Source organism: Patella vulgata, chromosome 5 (assembly GCF_932274485.2).
Source record: "Patella vulgata chromosome 5, xgPatVulg1.2, whole genome shotgun sequence".
NCBI classification, from domain to species: domain Eukaryota; kingdom Metazoa; phylum Mollusca; class Gastropoda; family Patellidae; genus Patella; species Patella vulgata.
In genome coordinates this window covers 51,171,939-51,194,289 of record NC_065883.2, presented here as the reverse complement: position 1 = coordinate 51,194,289, position 22,351 = coordinate 51,171,939, and the positions used below count along the sequence as shown (strand labels likewise).

Here is a 22,351-nt window from a genome sequence, read left to right as displayed (position 1 = left end):
TTTGGAACATAACAACTCTGCTTTTAATTGAGGTAGAATGTTTAGACTTGATGTAGATTTTCATTAGGTGAATGTCTTGACGGAGTTCAATGATTAACAGAGCTAATCAATTTCATTGGTCAATGCTTTGGGACAAGATAATCTTGATTCTATCTGGTAGAGAGTGATGAAACTTAGTGTGTAGTTTGATTGCTTGATACTTTTGAAACAAAAAATAAATGTGTGATTAATTAATGTGTGTCATCTATTTATTTTGGGATTTCGGTGGGGGACATCAGCCTCACTGTTGGCTTGTTGAAATGGCCACGCATGTGTGTCAGACAGGAACTTGTCTTGTGAAGGGCATTCAGAAAAATATGTCTTTGTTCAACATTTTTTGACAAAAAACATAATTTTTTAACGATGTCGGGAAGGTTAAAGACTCTTTAAAGTGGTTGAAATGCTTACGAATGATTCCGACTCGAATTATATCGATGACATCAATTCTGAAGATGATATTTCTGATGGAAATGATTTAGAAAAAGAGAGACAACTTGCAAATTATAGATCAACTTATCCTTTCAACTTTTTTATTGGTCTCAAGAGTCTATCACTTATAATTATCCAGCAATAGTCGTTTGAAATATGCATACAAAATATTTCACTTTAGCCTTTATTTAGCCTGACCACTTGACATCATGACGTCAAAATGACGTAGACCGGTTAAGGGTTAATCCTCATTTCTTTCATAAGTCAAAATCATCCTTGATGGCGACTGAATAGAATACATGTATATACATGTATAAACTTATTAAAGATGACCAAACATATGCATCACCATATGTTCGTACCAAAATGACCTAGTTTGTGTCCAGTGGACGTTAAACCCACTTTTTTCCCCGCTTTCAACTCTAAATCATCCTTGCTAATGATTAAATGGAATACATTAAATCTGTAAAGATGTCCATACCTTTTCTTCATCTGGGGTGTTGATAAACGGAACATTTTATCCCAATTTTTGGAGTTTATGATTTATTTCTTCATTTTTTTACGCCCACATTTTCATGTGGACATATATTGTCATCGCCCCTGTCCGTCCGTCCGGCCACAATTGTTTGTGAACAGTCTACATGTCACAATTTTTATCCGATTTCAATGAAACTTGAAATATAGGTTTATCACCCAAAGATCTCGGTTAATATATCACTGTATATTTCGCGCATATCGGACCGTAACTTCATGAATTATGGCCCCTTATTTTTCGAAAAATTGCATTTTTAGCTTGTGGACCCTATAGAGGTCATAATTTTTATCCGATTTAAAAAAACGTTTTATTATATCATCATTAAACCCTAAGGACGGTTGAATTCGAATTTCGTGAAAATCGACCCAAAACTGACAGCCATATTCGCGCATATCGGACTGTAACTTACTGAATTATGGCAGCTGATTGTACAAAAAATTGCGTATGTAGCTTGTGGACCCTATAGAGGTCATAATTTTTATCCGATTTAAAAAAACGTATTATTATATCACCGTTACACCCTAAGGACGACTGAGTTCGAATTTCGTGAAAATCGGCCCAAAACTGACAGACAAAATGGCCGCCCCTCGTGCTCAAATTGCGTAAAAATATGGTATATCAAGGTTGTGGACCCTATAGAGGTCACAATTTTAATTCGATTTTGATGAAACTTTAAATGTGAGTTGATAACCCAAAGATCTTGGTTCCTTTTGATATTCGCGCATATCGGACCGTAACTCCCAGAATTGTGGCCCCTGATTGTACGAAAAATCCTGTTTTTAGCTTATCTGATTTAAAAAAAACGTATTATTATATCACCGTTACACCCTAAGGACAGCTGAGTTCGAATTTCGTGACAATCGGCCCAAAACTGACAGACAAAATGACCGCCCTTTGTTCTTAAATAGCGTAAAAATATGGTATATCAAGATTGTGGACCCTATAGAGGTCACAATTTTTATCCGATTTTGTTGAAACTTGAAATGTAAGTTTATAACCCAAAGATCTCAGTTCCTTTCGATATTCTCACATATCGGATTGGAAATTCCTGAATTATGGCCCCTGATTGTACGAAGAATCACGTTTTATTATATCACGGTTGAATTCGAATTTCGTGAAAATCGACCCACAACTGACAGCCATATTCGCGCATATCGGACCGTAACTTCCTGAATTATGGCCCCTGATTGTACAAAAAATCGCGTTTTTAGCTTGTCTGAACTTGTGTCTAAAAAAAAATCTTTAATAGTAAGTGCGGGGGGCTGTACCACAAAATTTACACAAAAACAAATCTATGGACAAGATACAATACGCAGAAATCATAAACAAATGAACATATCAAATTAATGATATGAGATGAGATATGATGAAAATGAGGTGGACAGCATTGTCGTTAACCTGTACTCTCTTGATTCTATATAGTTGCTATCAGATAGTAAACAAAAATAGTGATAAGAAAATCATAATGATTCATACACATACTATACTGTGTAGCTGTACCCTCACCTTGAAGATGTTTGTTTTCAGATAAAGCTAACATGCTAAGATTATCCAAACAGACCTTAATTTTCACACAAACACTGGCTCAGTTCTTTATTGATATTTATAGATGACATGAGCCAAGTTAAAACACCTTTCTTTGTTATTAGATCAGCACTTTATACATTAAAAGATTGAGATAAACACTTTAGCTGGTTGTATAGAAAAATGTAATTTCATAAAAATATTTTGGAATAGTTAATGATAATTTATTTGAAATATACTAAGTTAATTATTTTTGGCTGGTGATATGTTAAATCATTTTCTTATACTCACATTTATTTTGATCCAAGATGTATACTTGTTGAAGTCACAACAACCAATCAGTTGATACGAAGAGGCGTAGTAAAATGTTACCTTGTTTATATGAAACCTGTGGAATATAGTATTGTATATACCCCAGAGAAAAGATAAGATAGGATAAAATTTTATTGTATCATTTCATCCAGCAAGGACAGCATACACAGTTTAAACAAGTCGATTATACAATTATAACATAACATCTGGGCTGATCATTTATGGATGTACAATGTGATATAATAAGACTATAAGCATCAAAAGATGGTCAATATAATGAAAATCAGTATAGAGCTAAAACGAAAAGTATCTAGACTAGCCTGGAAAGTAAGCAAACTATTTCTACCGTAAGTAATAGTATAATAAACATATTATATTGAACAGGGGTGTTGGTCAACAGGTAACTCTGATGGTCTTTCTTGGAGACACTTGTATATATATGAAGCAACCTGACTAGCAATTTCGTTTGGGGGATTTAAAACATTAATCATATTGCATGAGATGTACGGATTGCTTTTGAAAATTGGTGTAAATTTTGAATTTCTAAGAGTGTTATATTTATTACAGACAAATATTAACTGGTATTCGTCTTCTATTTGATTATTATTACATTGTTTACATAAACGTGCATTTGGCGAAATATTCTTATAACGACCACATGACACTGAAATTTCAGTGAAATTCAGTGAAATTTGAAAATTTTGCTCAATCTCACTGAAATGACCAAAGTTCACTGAAATGACCAAATTTCACTGAAATGACCAAATTTCACTGAAATCTCACCAAATTTCACTGAAATCTCACCAAAATTCACTGAAATCACACCAAAATTCACTGAAATAAAAAATATATTTTGGTCTAGTACAGAAATTTCACTGAAATTAAAATTTTTTTTTGGTCTATTGAAATTTCACTGAAATAAAAAATTATTTTGGTCTACTGGAATTTCACTGAAATTTTTATGTTGCAAATTTCATTGAGATTTCAATGAAATTACAAAGCATAAAAATAACATTTTTTCATTGCAGATATTTTGATAACTGCATATGATTTTACAAAGAGTAGTTTGTAAGTTGTGAAAGTGAATAGTTTGAATTTATAATAGTGTCTGAAAATGAAATGTTTTTAATTTCCATGTTTTTTTATTCTTTATATACATTTTTGTCCCCCGCCTTTCGAAGAAAGCAGGGGACTATGTCCGTCCGTCCGTCCGTCCGTCCGTCCGTCTGTCTGTCCGTCACACTTTTTGGGACACAATAACTCTCTTCCTAATTGAGCTAGAATGTTCAAACTTGGTGTATGTGTTTATTAGGTCAATGCCTTGATGGAGTTCGAAGATGAGCATTTTCCGCTTAGGGTAAGCAGAGATAAGCAATTTGATTGGTTGATGCTTTGGGACACGATAACTCTCTTCCTAATTGGGCTAGAATGTTCAAACTTGGTGTATGTGTTGATTAGGTCAATGCCTTGATGGAGTTCGAAGATGAGCATTTTCCGCTTAGGGTAAGCAGAGATAAGCAATTTGATTGGTTGATGCTTTGGGACACGATAACTTTTAATTGAGCTAGAATGTTCAAACTTGGTGTATGTGTTTATTAGGTCAATGCCTTGATGGAGTTCGAAGATGAGCATTTTCCGCTTAGGGTAAGCAGAGATAAGCAATTTGATTGGTTGATACTTTGGGGCACGATAACTCTCTTCCTAATTGAGCTAGAATGTTCAAACTTGGTGTATGTGTTGATTAGGTCAATGCCTTGATGGAGTTCGAAGATGAGCATTTTCCGCTTAGGGTAAGCAGAGATAAGCAATTTGATTGGTTGATGCTTTGGGACACGATAACTTTAGTTCTAATTAAGTGAGATTGATGAAACTTGGTGTATAGATTTATTATATGAATACCTTAACTAAGTTCGATAATGAACATTTTTTGCTGAGGGTAAGCAGAGTGATAAGCAATTTGATTGGTAGAAACTTTGGAACACAATAACTCTCCTTCTAATTGAGGTAGAATGTTCAAACTTGGCATAGGTGTCTATTAGGTGAATGTTTAAACATGATGTATATGTAGATGTTCATTAGGTGAATGTCTTGACTGAGTTCAATAATTAACATTTCGAGCTGAAGCTAAGCAGAGCTAATCGATTTCATTTGTCGATGGTTTGGGACAAGATAATCTTGATTCTATCTGATAGAGAGTGATGAAACTTAGTGAAAAAAATAAATGTGCGATTAATTAATATGTGTCATCTATTTATTTTGCAATTTCGGCGGGGGACATCAGCCTCACTGTTGGCTTGTAATTATTACAAATTCTGAAATGGGAGAAAAAAATAATTGAAACCTATAAATTAATTAATCAGGTTATTTCCTAAAGCAGACAATTTCATTGATGTTTATTTTATTTGTCGGTCACTGTTGTCTGTGCATAATCCAAGAACATGTGCTAAGTAATATTAACTACATGTTTAAAATGATGTCTAAACTTATGAATAAATCAACATCAAAATTTTTACAGATATGTTCCGATAATCATATTACCTGTATTGCAGCTATTATGTTATGATATGGTGATGGCTATTTTCTCAAAGGTAACATGTGTGTTTGAATAGCCATATTAGGCAGACGGAACTGTTTTTTTTGTTGCAGAAATGTGCAAACTAAGATTTCTTGGTTTTAAATGATAGATTACACCCAGTAGTATTACAGAAAAAAACGCCCCATCAATTGGCCAAAGGGAAGTTTTTTTAGAGACCTCGAAGTTTTCCGACAGTCGAATTGGATGGGTACCAGCCAAATCACGAATTTGCCTGGTTTCCAAAAAAGTTTCAAACAATTTTTTCAATGTAAATACCTCTAATATTTCATATATCAGTCATCACTCTTATAAAACAGAAGAATTTCACATCATTTATTTGGCCCTATGGATTTTTTCACAATTTTTTTTACTGTTAACTGTTAGAATCAATGATTTACCTGGGGTTCAACACATATTTCAAAACATTTTTATTGAGACCAGAAAAAGATAAAATATATAAGTATTATACACGGCATAACAACTGCAACGATTAGTAGCCTACCATTATTAGAAGCATATCCATTATGCCAATATTGGTGGTTCTATGACGTATTTTCTTAGGCATATGACATCATCAACACACATACAGGTCAAAATACGCTTATTAGTCCAGGCAAGATAGCATAAATGCCGACCACGGTTTATGGTCGGTCTAGACGTATAATATCACCAAAAGAAAGTCCCAGTCCAAAATCCGTGCTCAAATGGGTCAAATTGGCCAAAATCCAAAATGGCCGCTGGTTTTGGTTTGTAAATTCCAATTTCTACCCAATTATCAATATATGGTCAATATGGTATCAAAAGATACGTTTCCAGGGTAACTGAATCCATTTCCATACACACTTTTGTGAAAAGTCTTACCGTTGAGTGAATATTGGAGGTCATTCAATATGGCGGTCACTTTTGGCAGGAAAATTCGAATTTTACATCAGGATCAAATTTGGAGATTAATGATACTCCTACTTTAGACCTAATACAATGACATTCATCCAATATCAAGTAAATTTCATTTAGAATGTCTGACTGCAGGTAGCGGCGTAGGGGTATGTTGACTGGGGTCATTCCCAGGTCACTGCGGAAGCTGATCATGCCTATTGAAGCACGTGGCGAATTTAATTCACAAAATTATTCAAATGTTGAGACACAAATGGATACAGTATCACCTATTTGTCAGATTTGCAGTGAACTATGTGATAATGAACAGCACACTGTTATTCCGAAAATAATGGGTATTTAAGGCTTTAATAAGGCGGCTAAGCTCAGTGAAAAATAAAATGTGGAATGTCACAACTTTCACTATTGCACAATGTTGTAACGCTATCGAAGTGGAGTAGTCTCTATCAAGGTCTAGACGGTCCGAGGTGCCAAAATTAATTTTTGCGGACCAATGTCTCTTACATGGTCTGTTAGAAAGACGAGCAGATGGTCCATTACAACAGATATAATCGATGACCACTGTTACAACACCTCTTTTTTTAGACACGCCAAGACTGGACAATTGACGACTGGACATTAATCTAGTTGTATTTTACAAACCAACATTGAGGCTGGTGTCCCTAAATAGATGAAACTCCTTAATTACTTGCACATCTAACATATTTATAAAGCATCTAACATTAAAATTGTTCATCACTCTGTGTAACCTAAGCAAAAATCTCATTGCAGAGTCGTGCTGGGCAAGTAGTCAATCATAAATGCAAAAACAACAGAAACTGGAAATCCGATGAGATTTTCTATCTGGGTATAGGGAGGGAGCGGGTGTGGCTGAGCTCTCCCTTCCAAAAATGTGCCCTCGAATTTCGACATAGTTACCTTAAATACACAAGGAAAAGCCCACCGTAATGAAAACATTGTGCCCCTTTTTTCTACTGCACTTCCCTTGTTCTAACAAAATCCAGAGATACTAAAAACCAATCGCATTCAATGTACGTACAGAGTATGTCCATTTTTCATTATGGTGTAAGGACCCCATGCAAGCTCAATCAGACCCTAATTTCCACGGATGACTTCCAGAATAGATTTCACAGCCGGATTAATATTTCCATAATATTCAGAATCAATTAATTTGTCTTAGTTTTATTTATTTATCTAAATGAATTTTGGAAAATTGCAACACGGGCGACGGGAACATTTTTGGCCGTTAGTATACTCAAGCCCAAGAAGCTAACCGTTACCACAAATGATTTGAACATTTAATCTGGCACCAGTAACTTCCTTGGCCTGGCTTAAAGTGTGTCTTGACCGTTATTGGGGTTGTCAGTCTACTTTCAATTCTAACTCCCTACCCCTCCCATCATTAGGGGACAGAATTGAATGAAACTTGATAGGTACCCTTTGTAAGGAATACCAGTCCCTTTTGATGCTTGTTTTTCTTTATTCACAGTTCGTTTAGTTCTTGATAGCAGCTAACTATGTTCATGTTCAGATCTTTAGGACTTAATCATAATCATAATCCCTTAACCAATTGTCAATGTATGGTATGTCATGGCTTACATAGATGTCAAATGGATTCTACTATCCTGCCCCCTCCTCTCCTAAAGTGCTCTAACTTTGGTCTTCCTACCCAGATTCGGAGGCCCTAGCACACCCTTGACTCATTGTGGAACTTAGTCACCAAGTTTTATTCTGTCCTAAATTTTCTGCCATGAAATTGTTCTCTCCGCTCATTATTGAACTTAGGCCAGGGATCTTAATCGGCTCATTATTGTCGGCATCCAATACCCATTTTCTTTCTGTCATTTTTGGAATGACGGTGGGCAGTTCATTATCCAATGTTTCAATGCATATCGGGATGCATCTGTGTCTGTGTCATTTGAAGAGTCTAAATGAAATTTAGTTGATGCTTGATGAATGCCATTGTATTGGATCCGAGGCAGACTCTCCTACTCTTAATCCCCAAATCTCCAATGGGATTTCCACATATTTTGACCCAGGGGAACCAGTTAATCACCTAGATGAGAAAATGTGTCGAAAATGGAATCAGCTGCCTCCAAAACGTATGTTTTGACACCAAATGTGGTCATTTAGTAAAATTCGAATTTTCCCGACTAAACTGACCGCCATCTGGAATTATTTCCCAATGTTGACTCTGCGGTAACACTTATCACAAAAGTATGTATGAGAATGGATTGAGTTACCCCGAAAACATATATTTTGATACCAAACTCGAACATATGATAATTGGATAAAAATTGACATTTTGCCAATTTGACCCATTTGGGCACAGATTTCGGACTGGGGCTTTTTTTTGGGTCTAGACAAACCATAAACGTGGTCAGCATTTCTATTGCAGCAACTGCCCGGAATGGTGTGAAATTGAGTTAAAATGCCTTGACTATATCTGTGTACTTACGTCTACAGTCATGATAGAAAACATTGAGGCCTCTAAAACAATTTCCCTGTAACACTACTGGGTGTAATCTATCATTTAAAACTAAGAAAGTTTAGTTTGCTCATTTCTGCCACAAACATGAGATGCAGGCATAATTCTGACAGACTATGTTTGGAAATGAGGTCATCAATTACGGCACCCGTAAATTTCATTTACAGTAAATATGTTACGATGAATTAATATAGGCCTGATTACATGTATTGTTTTCGTAAGAGTTTTTATTATTTTTTTTGCCGATTTTAGTCAGAAGTTGCAGCCAAAACTGTGCATGGTGCAAACATTCTACCAACGTAGGCAGAGTTGGCCACCATGGAACTAAATATTTAATATAAATTGGGTCATTTTTGACAAACAGGAAGTGTTTAATGGATGGGACAAAAAATAAACTCAGATTGCCCATATCTCAGTTATTTCTTCGGGTTTTCGTTTTTGGTTTCTTTGGACGAATCCCATTGGGCTCAGATTGACATTTTATACGCCCACATTTTCATGTGGACGTATTATGCCGTCGCCCCTGTCCGTCCGTCCCCAATTGTTTGTGGACTCCCTACAGGCTGCTTTCGATATTGGCATGTATCGGATCGAAACTTCATGGATTATGGCCCCTGATTGTACGAAAAATTATGTTTTAGCTTGCGGACCCTATAGAGGTCACAATTTTTATCTGATTTTTTTTAAACTTGAAATGTAAGTTTATAACCCAAAGATCTCGGTTCCTTTCAATATTTGCGCATATCAGACCGTAACTTCCTGAATTATGGCCCCTGATTGTACGAAAAATAGCATTTTTAGCTTGTGGACCCTATAGAGGTCATAATTTTTATCCGATTTAAAAAAAACGTATTATTATATCACCGTTACACCCTAAGGACGGCCGAGTACGAATTTTGTGAAAATCTGCCCAAAATCGACAGACAAAATGGCCACCGTTCGCTCTCAAATAGCGTAAAAACATGGTATATCAAGGTTGTGGACCCTATAGAGGTCACAATTTTTATCCGATTTTGTTGAAACTTGAAATGTAAGTTTATAACCCAAAGATCTTGGTTCCTTTCGATATTTGCGCATATCGAATTGTAATTTTCTGAATTATGGCCCTTGATTTTAGGAAAAATCACTTTCTTTTTAGCTTGTCCTCTATCCATCTCTCGAAAATGTGGGCGTATCCTAGGATTTGCTATAATAAGTTAGATGTTTATTTATTGGTCACATATATATCTCTGGGCTTATTCTTTTATTTTGTCGCCCACCTTTCGAAGAAAGCAGGTGACTATTAAAATTGGCCGATCTATCTGTCTTACTGACCGTCACACTTTTTGGAACACAATAATTCTGCTTCTTAGCGGGGTTCGTGGCCGAATGGTTTAACATATGTGCGTTAGATTTCCCGCTTGTACGTGACAAGGAGTAGGATTTTCTGTCTAATCTGGGTCCTCTGGTTTTCTCCAACTACTAAAGACCCCTACACACAAGCAAATTATTGAAATAAAATTGAACCTGAAATGACCTAATGTGTAGAGTGGATATTTAACCCAATTTCTCTCACCCTCTCTCTCTCTACTCTGCTTGGCTACTAACTGAATGTTCAAACTGGATGTAGGTGTTTATTAGGTGAATGCCTTGATGGAGTTCAAAGTTGAGCAATTTCTGCTTAGTCAAAAACAATTTAATTAGTAGAGACTTTGGAACATGATAACTTTGATTTTATTTGGACAAGAGTGATGAAATTCAGAACATAGTTTCCTTACATCAAAATCTTCACCAAGTTCAATCATGAGTATAGTGATAAACAATTTGGTTGGTCAAAACTTTTGAGCATGATAACTTTGATTCTATTTGAGTGAGAGTGATGAAACTTGGTGGATACCGATAGTTTCACTGCATCAAAACCTTAACTAAGTTCTATTTTGAACATTTTCTGCCTAGGGTAAGTTTGATTGCTCAATGCTTTACAAAAAGACAATTGTACTATTAATTAATATGTGTCATCTATTTATTTTGGGATTAATGTGGGCTTGTTAATATTCACAAAGTGGCATCACAGCTATTGTGCCTGGGCGGATAATGTATGGAATGTATGTATTGTACGTTATGAAAAAGAGCTATTGAATTCTCTAATTCATATTTCTCTAGTAGAATGATATGGAACATGTCTACTAAAATCACAACTCATTCTCCTAAATGTTTCATAATCGAAGTAGTTTGTGTGCTTTTTATGTATTGACACTTGATTAATATAAAGCTGTTTGTTTTTAGAAGGAAAAAAACTATATAACAGTTTATGTACAGTCACTGTAGTCATTTGAACTGTTTATTTTAGGGTTAACGATAATAGCACCTCTAAAGGACTAGTTGTGAGGTTGCATACATAAACTTGATTAAAATGTTATATATCCTGTACCAATTACCTCCTCATTGCACTAGAGTCTGAGGCTGCATATCATTGTTACATTTATCCTATTGTGTGAAGTTATAAACCTGGTTTTAGTCTATTTATTTTGAGGTGAAAAAATATTATTGATATAAATGAGACTAAAAACTTTGTATTTAAATTGTAAAATCTTATTCCCGTTTGATTTCTGGTAAATTTGATCTGTTAGTATTTTTATATGATTTCACACTATACATTAAAGCTCCCCAGAATAAATTGTTTAAATATTGGAAGTGCACAGGGGCGTAAATGTGTGTGGGTGAGGGGGGGGGGCCAGGAAAGAAAATAGTTGGTCTTAAGATAAGTGCAATCGGTCCCAAATTTATTTGTTTGTTTGCTTCATTAATGCATCAGCGACTGAATGAATTAATGAAGCAAACAAACAGTGCCAAAATAGAAGGGAAAATCCCAAATACTTAATATGAATATGTCTGTGTATATATATGTTTGCTTTGATTGGATATCACAATATGCGCCATAGTTTTCATGTATGGAGGTTTTAAGACATGATTAACTTAAGCGATATTATAAAGATCAATTAGGTTATTTGCGGATGATATAAAAAATTAGCAAAGAACTTATAAATTATATAATACTGAACTTATGAACCCCAATAGTCGGACTCGGGTCTTTTCAATGTGATAAATCTCAATTAAAATGCCTTTTGAAGTTTCCTATACCATTAGTTTTTATTTTCCTTAGGCTCAAAATCAAACGAAACTAAAATACTGCAAATTTTTTTATTTAAATTTGAGATTAGTATGTTCACGTGTAATACGATACACTTTTGTTACCAAAATGTCCACTTCAATCACATTAACAGAAATATTCATCATAAAACTCGCGGACAGCGTTATAATTCAACATAAACCTCACGGACATCAGAATTTTCCAGATGTTTTATAGACCATAGGTTGTGGGCTGTGGCGTGCGTGGGTTGCACGCTTGCAAAATTATTAATAAATAACATGAATTCCAATTTTTAGTACTCAATTTTACAAATGTTATAAGTGTTTTCTGAGCATCAGAATTCTGCAAAATCATCCCCTTAAGTCCACGAAATGGCATTTCAGGACTCTACATCCAAATTTTTTTCCGGGGAGCATGCCCCCCTGCCCTCCTAAAAAGCTTGCACGAGCTGTGCTCGGCTTGTGGCTGTGACACTCGTATTAAGGGCCTGTGCATCACTTTTGGTAAACAACCCCAAAACAATATTGATATGTATGCCCCTGGAAATGCAAATATTTAGTATCTGTATCTGATGGATATAAAGATAGTGTCCTCTGATGTTAATTAGGTCATCTATTGCAACATACAAACCTAGCTTTTAAAACTAAAAGTATAATTGTTGTGGTCGAGTGCTACATTTTCACCTTGCTATTAGTGGTGTTGCGTTTGTCTAAGTGGTGCTGGCTTTAGGGAACACCTTACAACCACTTGTTTTACGTTCTGAGCTTTGACTAGTCTGAATGTGTGATTGTTTTTCTAGCCGTTTGATGTATCCACATTAAATGTTGTCGCTTCCCCATCCGTAAATTCACCCGCAAAAATGATTCTGCATTTTTCATCCGATTGTAATGAAACTTGAATTTATATGCATGCAGTTTGGAATGACTTTTCGTCTAAACTGGTTTATCTGGGTTGTCTGAACAAATTGGCTTAAAATTAACAACTTCAGATAGCTTTGAGCATGCATACATTTCATTTCTTTTTGTGGAAATTGAGATTTCAAGTAGGATATGCCTAATTAACTACAACCTCTGACCATATCTGTTAATATAGTAAAGATGCTTTTACTTATAAATATGTGTGAATGATACACCGAACCTGACCCACAATCAAGGAGAAGGGTTGGTAGCAGTGATGGAATTTTGCCCGTATATTCCGGACATGTCCAACGCTATTTTCCAAACGTCCTAAATTGTCCGACCAGGAATATACCCAATCGGACATCAAGACATGGTAAATAATATTCAAAATTCCAAAATTAATATAGTGTACTGAGTGTATAACTACCACTCAACCCGATTATCGTTGATGATATGCTGGATTGATTAGGTAATTAAGTGATCAACGTATTTATCGTTATATACCGCCCATTCACCTGCCTTGATTAACTACTTAATCTGCCTTGATTGGCTGACTTAAGTCTTTGTCGGACAATTCATCAATTCAATCCTGAACAGAAGTCATTGCTTCTCTTTGTCGGACTATAACCCATGATTAATCCATGATTTCTCCATTGTCTCACGTTTTAATCTCCTTGATACCGCCGTAGACATTAGTCATATATGTCACATATCCTAATAGAATATAACACCCCAAATCAATATACATTGTGTTTTGTCTGCGATATCACCTCGGTGGAAGCGGACGTAAAATACAATTAACACACACACATATACATTGTGTCCGATAACTTGTCTGTGATATTTCTTCAGTGGAAGCCGAAGTTCAATAAAGCTATTTCACGCACACGCAAAATAAAAGTAGAAATCTCGCGAGACACTTGGAATTAAGAGGTGTAAACGTGCCGAATCTAATACGTCTGATGTCGGGAGAAAAGATTCTTTTTTGATGGCATATTGTCGGATTTATGATCATATTTTGAATGGGGTTTATGTTTTTAAATAAATAAATAAACACGCTACGAAATGTTGACGAATATTTCAATTGGAATAACATAAGTAGTTACGGTAATTGTTTTAGATTATAGCGCGTGCTTAGAGTTGAATGGGATTTTTTAGCAGTTGGTGTCACCCGCTCGTTGTATTAGAGCGACGTTTACTACGGTTTACGGTCAAATAAAATTCGGATGTCATTTTTTTACCTTACGTATATAAATCGAATCGGAGTATAAGACAAATGCCGGACTTTGCTGAAAAATGTATCGACTTATGACCCGAAAAATACGGTAATTTTGGGGGAATTTGAAACTGGTACTGGATGACCTGGCGCCTGGTACGTTCGGGCATTTTTATGCACGAACTCTTAGGTTTTTTTTACTGGCATGCGCACAGGTACTATTTCTTTTTCTTTTAACAAGTACCCAAATCGGGGATTTCGTGCGGAGGTAGTTCGGAGGTAAACAGTCTGTGAAGTACAACACTTGCCACTGTACCTGTGTATCGCTAATTATAAACCGAATGTGTGAAGACAGTTCATACATATCACTCAAAAATTTTTCAGTACAAACTCAGTTGATTCACGCTCGATTTGCTACTAAACAAACCCATCGGTTTATTTTCTCAACAGTGTGACCCGAAGTGACCGTGGATTTATTGACCTTGTATGAACTTATCCATAGCTATATCCTTACACCAAGAGAAATTATCTAGTCTCGGTGAAAAGAACCATGGTCATCTGGTAAAAAATTACTTTTGTATTTTTTGGAACGGAAAACAGTGTTTTTAGAAGCAAACTAACCTGCCGCACATGAGGAAGTCATTATACTAATAATAAAATGCGAGACCTCTTTTTGCGGCGCAGGCTTATCACTGAGTAGTAAACTGTCCACAAACAATAATATAGGAAGCCTAGTGACGAGTGTAGTAAGTAGGCTATAGACTATAGGTTTGAGTCGAGATTACTCGCTTTCAGTTTACCATACTGACATTCGGTTTTTAAAAGTTGTACGCGAACTAAATGCATTTGTTAGATACTGACAGAGCAGCCCCGAGTCGAACAATCGCCGCCCGAGCTGTCTTCGTCAGCTAGTTTCACAATAGGCCCTATCGTGCAATAGGTGTATTAATGTGATTTTTAGGTTTAACCCCGCAAACAATGCCAAAATAGTGTTTTCACTGCTTACAGAAAACTGAAATTTAAAAAAAAAAATTTTTATGAGGGTGACCCTCCCACACACTCCCTATCGAGCTGCCGCTCGGTCTGCGCAGCATCATGCCTGGCACATACTGTCAACATTGTATATTTTTCCGTTTCCGCCCTTCCCCCCCTTCCCCCCCCCACAATATATATTTCACGGCTACGTTGCGACGGTACCAGCATACCCAGTTGTTGACACCCATTACATCACTCCTGTCTAACAAATCATAAAGCTGTGGTGTTACGGTGGCGGCATAGTATTTCACCGTAACACCACAGCCACTCTAACCATTCATAATACATCTAACTATCCCTTTACAGCACTTCACTCCCTAATCATTTCCCCTCGTCCTACTTTCCCAAACGTCAACAACACATCTCATACATCCAGTTCGTTGATTAACCCTTGTACCACGTCTACTGGATGGGCAGTAGTCGGCAGGCTTTCATTCTATGGTAATTTTGTAGGAATATTATTGACATAAATTTGAATACTGTACGGGAATTAAATATGAAAAATAACGAGGTACACCCACTATTTTTATTACGTATGAATTTGAATATTTTGTTGACACGTGATTCTTAATTATGGTTTGAAAACGCCTGCTTAAATAACGATAAGAGTTATGTCCCTTTATTTTCGGGAAGAAAATGTCCGACAACTAAAATTTTGAAATCCCATCACTGGTTGGTAGGTTGGTTTTTATACGCCCACATTTTCATGTGGATGTATATTGTTGTTGCCTCTGTCCGTCCGTCCACAATTTTTTGTGGACACTCTACAGGTCACAATTTTTATTAAGTTTCAACGAAACTTGAAATATAGGTTCATCGCGCTAAGATCTCGGTTCCTTTCGATATTGGCATGTATCGGACCATAACTTTATGGATTCTGGCCCCTGATGGTACGAAAAATCGCGATTTTATGCGCCCACATGGAAATGTGGTCGTATATTGCCGTCGCCCCTGTCCGTCGGTCTGTCTGTCCGTCGTCCACAATTTCTTGTGAACACTCTACAGACTACATTTACCATCTGATTGTTTTGAAGTTGATATATGTTGTTTGCATTAGTGAGATGAAGAACCCTATTTAATTTCAAGAACTTCCGTTAATTTCTTCTTATGGCCCTTGTTTTACTTTGTTGCACCTTGTGAACGCTCTAACGACAAAAGTTTTCAACCGATCTGTATGAAATTTTTAGGCATCATTTAAATTAGTAAAACAAAGAAGCCTATTGTTTTTCAGCAATTTCCGTTAATTACATCTAGAGTTATGGCCCTTGTTTCACCTTGTTAAATCTTGTGAACGCTCTAATGACAACAGTTATCATCTGATCTATTTGAAATTAATATGCATCATTTAAATTAGTGAATCGAAGAAGCCTATTGAATTTGAGCAATTTCCGTTAATTACGCCGTGAGTTATGGCCCTTGTTTCACTTCGTTGTACATTGTGAATGCTCTCTAACGACAAAAGTTATTATGCGATCTGTATGAAATTGATATGCATCATTTAAATTAGTAAAACAAAGAAGCCTATTGAATTTCAGCAATTTCCATTAATTGTTGTACCTTGTGAATGCTCTAACGACAAAAGTTATTATCCGATCTGTATGAAATTTATATGTATCGTTTAAATTAGTATTGAGTTTCAGAAAATTTCTTTTAATTACATCTAGAGTTATAGCCCTTGTTTCACTTTGTTGAAACTTGTGAACACTTGAACGACAAAAGTTATCACAAAATCTTTATGAAATCCATATGCATCATTTAAATTAGTGAAATAAAGAAGCCTATTGAATGTCAGCAATTTCCGTCAATTACGTCTAGAATTATGGCCCTTATTTTACTTTGTTGAACCTTGTGAACGTTCGAACGAAAAAAGTTATGGTCCGACCTGTATGAAATTTATATGCATTATTTGAATTAGTAAAACGAAAAAGCCTGTTGAATTTCAACAATTTCTGTAGATTACTTCCAGTATTATGGCCCTTGTTTTAGTTTTTAGAACCTTGTGATCCCTCAAACGACGAAAATTATAATGTCATCTGTATGAAATTTTCTATTAAATTCCCCTAATTACCTACAAAAGAATAAATATGCGACAACCTTTGTCGACCGCCTGGACAATTAAGCTGCTGTGGGCGTATATTTTGTTGCCTGGCAGCCTATCTTTAGCTTGCGGACCCCATAGAGGTCACAGTTTTTATACGCCTACATTTTCATGTGGATGTATTATGCCGTTGCCCCTGGTTGTACCAAAAAATCGCTTTTTAGCTTGTGGTCCCTCAAGAGGTCACAATTATTATCCGATTTACAAAAACGTTTGAATATATCACTGCTTCACCGTGATGTTTGTTGGACAAAATGGCTGCCCATCATACGCAAATAGTGTATAGGATCTGGTATATCAAGATTGTGATGAAAGTTGAAATACATGTTTATAACCCAAAGGTTTTGGTTCCTTTCGATATTCGCGCTTATTGGATTGTATCTTCCTGAATTATGGTCCTTGAATGTAGAAAAAATCATGTTTTTAACTTGCGGTCCATGTAGAGGTCACAATTTTTATCTGATTTAAAAAAAAAACTTGTGAATATATCACCATTACAGACTAAGATCTTGGTTCCTTTTGATAATTATGAATATTCGAACGTAACTTCCTGGATTATGACTCCTGATTGTTCGAAAAATTGCATTTTTAGCTTGCGGATTTTCTAGAGGTCACAATTTTTTTTTCCATTTTTAAAAACCGTTTAAATATATCACCATTCCACCATAATGATGGTTGAATTCGAAGTTCGGAAAAATCGAAATGAAACTGCCCGACAAAATGGCTGCTCTTTGTATGCAAATTGTGTAAAAGTATGCTACGAATGTTGTGGACCCTCTAGAAGTCACAATTGTTATCTAATTTTGATGAAACTTAAAACATATCTTTATATCCCAAAGATCTCAGTCCCTTTTGATATTTGCGCATTTCAGACCATAACTTTCTGGATTATTGCCCCTGATTGTACAAAAAATCCTGTTTGTTTTTAGCTTGTTCTCTATCCATGTCTTGCAAAATGTGGGCGTATCCTACCTGGCAGCCGGTGGTTATCTGATTTTGTTGAAAGTCAAAATGTAAGTTTATAACGCAAAGATCTTGGTTCCTTTCGAAATTTGCACATATCGGACTGTAACTTCCTGAATTATGGCTCCTGATTGTACGAAAAATCACGTTTTTATACGCCCACATTTTCATGTGGACGTATATTGTTGTCACCCCTGTCCGTCCGTCCGTCCGTCCACAATTGTTTGTGAACACTCTACAGGTCACAATTTTTATACACCCACATTTCCATGTGGACGTATATTGTCGTCGCCCCTGTCTGCCCACAATTTGTTTGTGGACACTCTACAAAATCTTATTCGATTTTGACGAAACTTGAAATATAGGTTTATCTCCAAAAGATCTCAGCTGCTTTCGATATTGGCATGTATCGGATCGAAACTTCATAGATTATGGCCCCTGTTTGTACGAAAAATCATGTTTTTAGCTTGTGGACCCTATATAGGTCACAATTTTTATCCGATTTTGTTGAAACTTGAAATGTAAGTTTATAACCCAAAGATCTCGGTTCCTTTCGATATTCGCGCATATCGAATTGTAATTTCCTGAATTATGGCCCTTGATTGTAGGAAAAATCAATTTTTATCCAATTTTGTTGAAACTTGAAATGTAAGTTTATAACACAAAGATCTCGGTTCCTTTCGATATTTGCAAAAATCGAATTGTAATTTCCTTAATTATGGCCCTTGATTGTAGGAAAAATCACTTTCTTTTTAGCTTGTTCTCTATCCATCTCTCGAAAATGTGGGCGTATCCTGCCTTGCAGCCGCTGGTTATCCGATTTTGTTGAAACTTGAAATGTAAGTTTATAACCCAAAGATCTCGGTTCCTTTCGATATTTGCGCATATCGGACCGTAACTTACTGAATTATGGCCCCTGATTGTACGAAAAATCGCGTTTTTAGCTTGTGGACCCTATAGAGGTCATAATTTTTATTCGATTTAAAAAAACGTATTATTATATCACCGTTACACCCTAAGGACGGCTGAGTTCGAATTTTGTGAAAATCGGCCCAACATTGACAGGCAAAATGACCGCCGTTCGTTCTCATATATGCGTAAAAATATAGTATATCAAGGTTGTGGACCCTATAGAGGTAACAATTTTTATCCGATTTTGTTGAAACTTGAAATGTAAGTTTATAACCCAAAGATCTCGGTTCCTTTCAATATTCGCGCATATCGAATTGTAATTTCCTGAATTATGGCCCTTGATTGTAGGAAAAATCACTTGCTTGGCAGCCGCTGGTTATCCAATTTCAACAAAACTTGAAATATAGGTTTATCCCCCTAGGATCTCGGTTCCTGTAGATATTGGCATGCATCAGACAGTAACTTCCTGAATTATGCGCCCTTATTGTACGAAAAATCCTGTTTTTAGCTTTACATTCTGATTTACAAAAACATTCAAATATATCACTGTTACACCGTAATGTTGGTTGAGTTTGAATTTCATGAAAATCGGACGAAATGGCCACCCCTCCACGCCAATAGTGTAAACATCTGGTATATCAAGGTTGTGGATCAAGGTTGTGGACCCTCTAGATGTCACAATTTTGATCCGATTTTAATGAAACTTGAAATGCATGTTTATAACCCAAAGATCTTGGTTCCTGTCGATATTCGCACATATCTGATCTGACCTTCCTGGATTATGGCCCTTGATGTTACGAAAAATCGCTTTTTGTTTAGCTTGTTCTCTATCCATCTCTTGAAAAATGTGGGCATTTTAAGAATTTATTTTTTTAAGTCAAATTCAAAGGACTTATTCAACAGCTTGATCCTTTTCTGGGTGGAAACATTTGTCTTCTTTGTGGGCACGACTCCACACAAACTTGATTTTAACGATCGTGCAGGTTGTGCCTTCATTTTTCTTGAAAACATCATTGCCATTATTAAAACGATGCTCCACGGGCATTGAGGCAGAATCATTTCAAGGGAATGGACACCCTTTCGTCTTAAACCATTTTGTTAAGAAGCAACAGATATGAAGCTTTCAGTAATGAATCAAAACATAGCCATTGTGAAGGGAAATAACTCTTGTGATATACTTGGAGACAGACCACCATTAAATTTCACCATCTCGGTACCCACAAATTGTACTTCATCTATTTATAGCAATTATCTCTCGTCTCTTTTCTCCCCTTTTGCACGCCCATTTTTATACGCCCACATTGAAATGTGGTCGTATATTGTTGTCGCCCCCATCAATCCGTCCGGCGTCCACAATTGCTTGTTGACGCTCTATAGGCTAAAGTTGATATCCGATTGACTTTATACACAGTGTTTAAGGTCATGAGATGAAGAAGCCTATTGATTTTCAGCGATTTTCGAAAATTACTGCGAGAGTTATGGCCCTTGATCACTTCAAAAAATCTTGTGGACACTCTAGAGGTCAAAGTTAATATCCGATTGACTTTAAATTTATACACAGTGTTTAAGGTCATGAGACGAAGAATCTCATTGATATTCAACGATTGTTGATAATTACTGCAAGAGTTATGGCCCTTGATCACTTCAAAAAATCTTGTGGATGCTCTAGAGGTCAAAGTCAATATCCGATTGACTTTAAATTTATACACAGTGTTTAAGGTCATGAGACGAAGAATCCTATTGATTTTCAGCGATTTCCAATAATTACTGCCAGAGTTATGGCCCTTGATCACTTTTAAAAATCTTGTGGACGCTCCAGAGGCCAAAGTTAATATCCAATTGACCTTAAATTTATACACAGTGTTTGAGGTCATGAGACGAAGAAGCCTATTGATTTTCAACGATTTACGATAATTACTGCCAGAGTTATGGCCCTTGATCACTTCAAAAAATCTTGTGGACGCTCTAAAGGCCACAGTTAATATCCGATTGAGTTTAAATTTATACACAGTGTTTAAGGTCATGAGACGAAGAAGCCTATTGATTTTCAGCGATTTCCGATAATTACTGCCAGAGTTATGGCCCTAGTTCAATTCAAAAAATCTTGTGGATGCTCTAAAGGACAAAATTAATATCCGATTGACTTTAAATTTATACACAATGTTTAAAGTACAATTTCCGATAATTACTGCCAGAGTTATGGCCTTTGATCACTTTGAAAAATCTTGTGGACACTCTAGAGGCTAAAATTAATATCCGATTGACTTTAAATTTATACACAGTGTTTAAGGTCATGAGATGAAGAAGCCTATTGATTTTCAGCGATTTCCGATAATGACTGCCAGAGTTATGGACCTTGATCACTTTGAAAAATCTTGTGGTTGCTCTAGAGGCTACAGTTAATATTCGATTGACTTTAAATTTATACACGTGTTTAAGGTCATGAGACGAAGAAGCCTATTGATTTTCAACGATTTCCGATAATTACTGCCAGAGTTATGACCCTTGATCACTTTGAAAAATCTTGTGATGCTCTAGAGGCTAAAGTTATCATCAGATTGACTTCAGATTGATACACAGACTGACAGAGTTTAAGGTCTTGAGACAAACAAGTATATTGATTTTCAATGAATCTTTTTGACTTGAACAGCTAAATCCATGATGTTAAAAGTTTCATATATTAAATGTTAGCATTTATAAAAACCAAACAAATTCTAATGGTTTTCTGATAATTACTTAATGAGTTGTTACTCTTAATCAGATTTTAATGTATGATAAATATTTCATTACCGAAAAAAAGAAAAATATGCGACAACTCTTGTTGAGTGCCCGAACGATATAGCTGCTGGGGGGGTATGTTTCGTTGCCTGGCAACCTATCTTTGTTGATTTTTTGGTCTAGAATGGATGAAGAGGGTTTAACATTTTCTGCCACGTTTTGGTAAATATTCATGATTTTGAGGCGGAAGGATAACGGGGTTATCAGGTTGGCTACGGTGATATGTACGGCAACTAGTTACATGTTTTTAGTATGCTTCTTCAAGTTTGTGTATCTCAAAATTTTGTTGGTCAACCTTATACAAATTTTAGTGCAAAGACATGATCATTTGTTCCTCTGTCTGTAGTGAAAACCATTTAGCCCAACGAAAATTTTGGGAAAAGTTGGAGGTGGGCAAAGAGGCCAGAATTAACATTGAAGTCAATGGGGAAATTAATGATGGTCTGCCTCCACTTCAGGTTGACACACAAAATAAAATAAAAAGATTATGGAAAAGTGCAATAAAATAATTTAAGTCAGGGGTG

The 22,351-nt window shown here is 35.9% G+C and overlaps 1 protein-coding gene across 5 annotated transcripts in view; it reads left to right on the top strand.

Moving 5' to 3' along the window:
• Positions 1-22,351, top strand: part of LOC126821152 (molybdenum cofactor sulfurase) — an 88,551-nt gene that overhangs the window by 33,064 nt on the left and 33,136 nt on the right. Inside the window, exon 1 of one of the 5 annotated variants that reach the window (XM_050549505.2) lies at positions 3,014-3,186. The exons of the other annotated variants lie outside the window; for them this stretch is intronic. The gene's annotated coding sequence lies outside the window, so the exon portion shown is untranslated. Of the gene's footprint in view, positions 1-3,013; positions 3,187-22,351 lie in introns of those variants that run through there. 5 annotated transcript variants of the gene reach the window in all.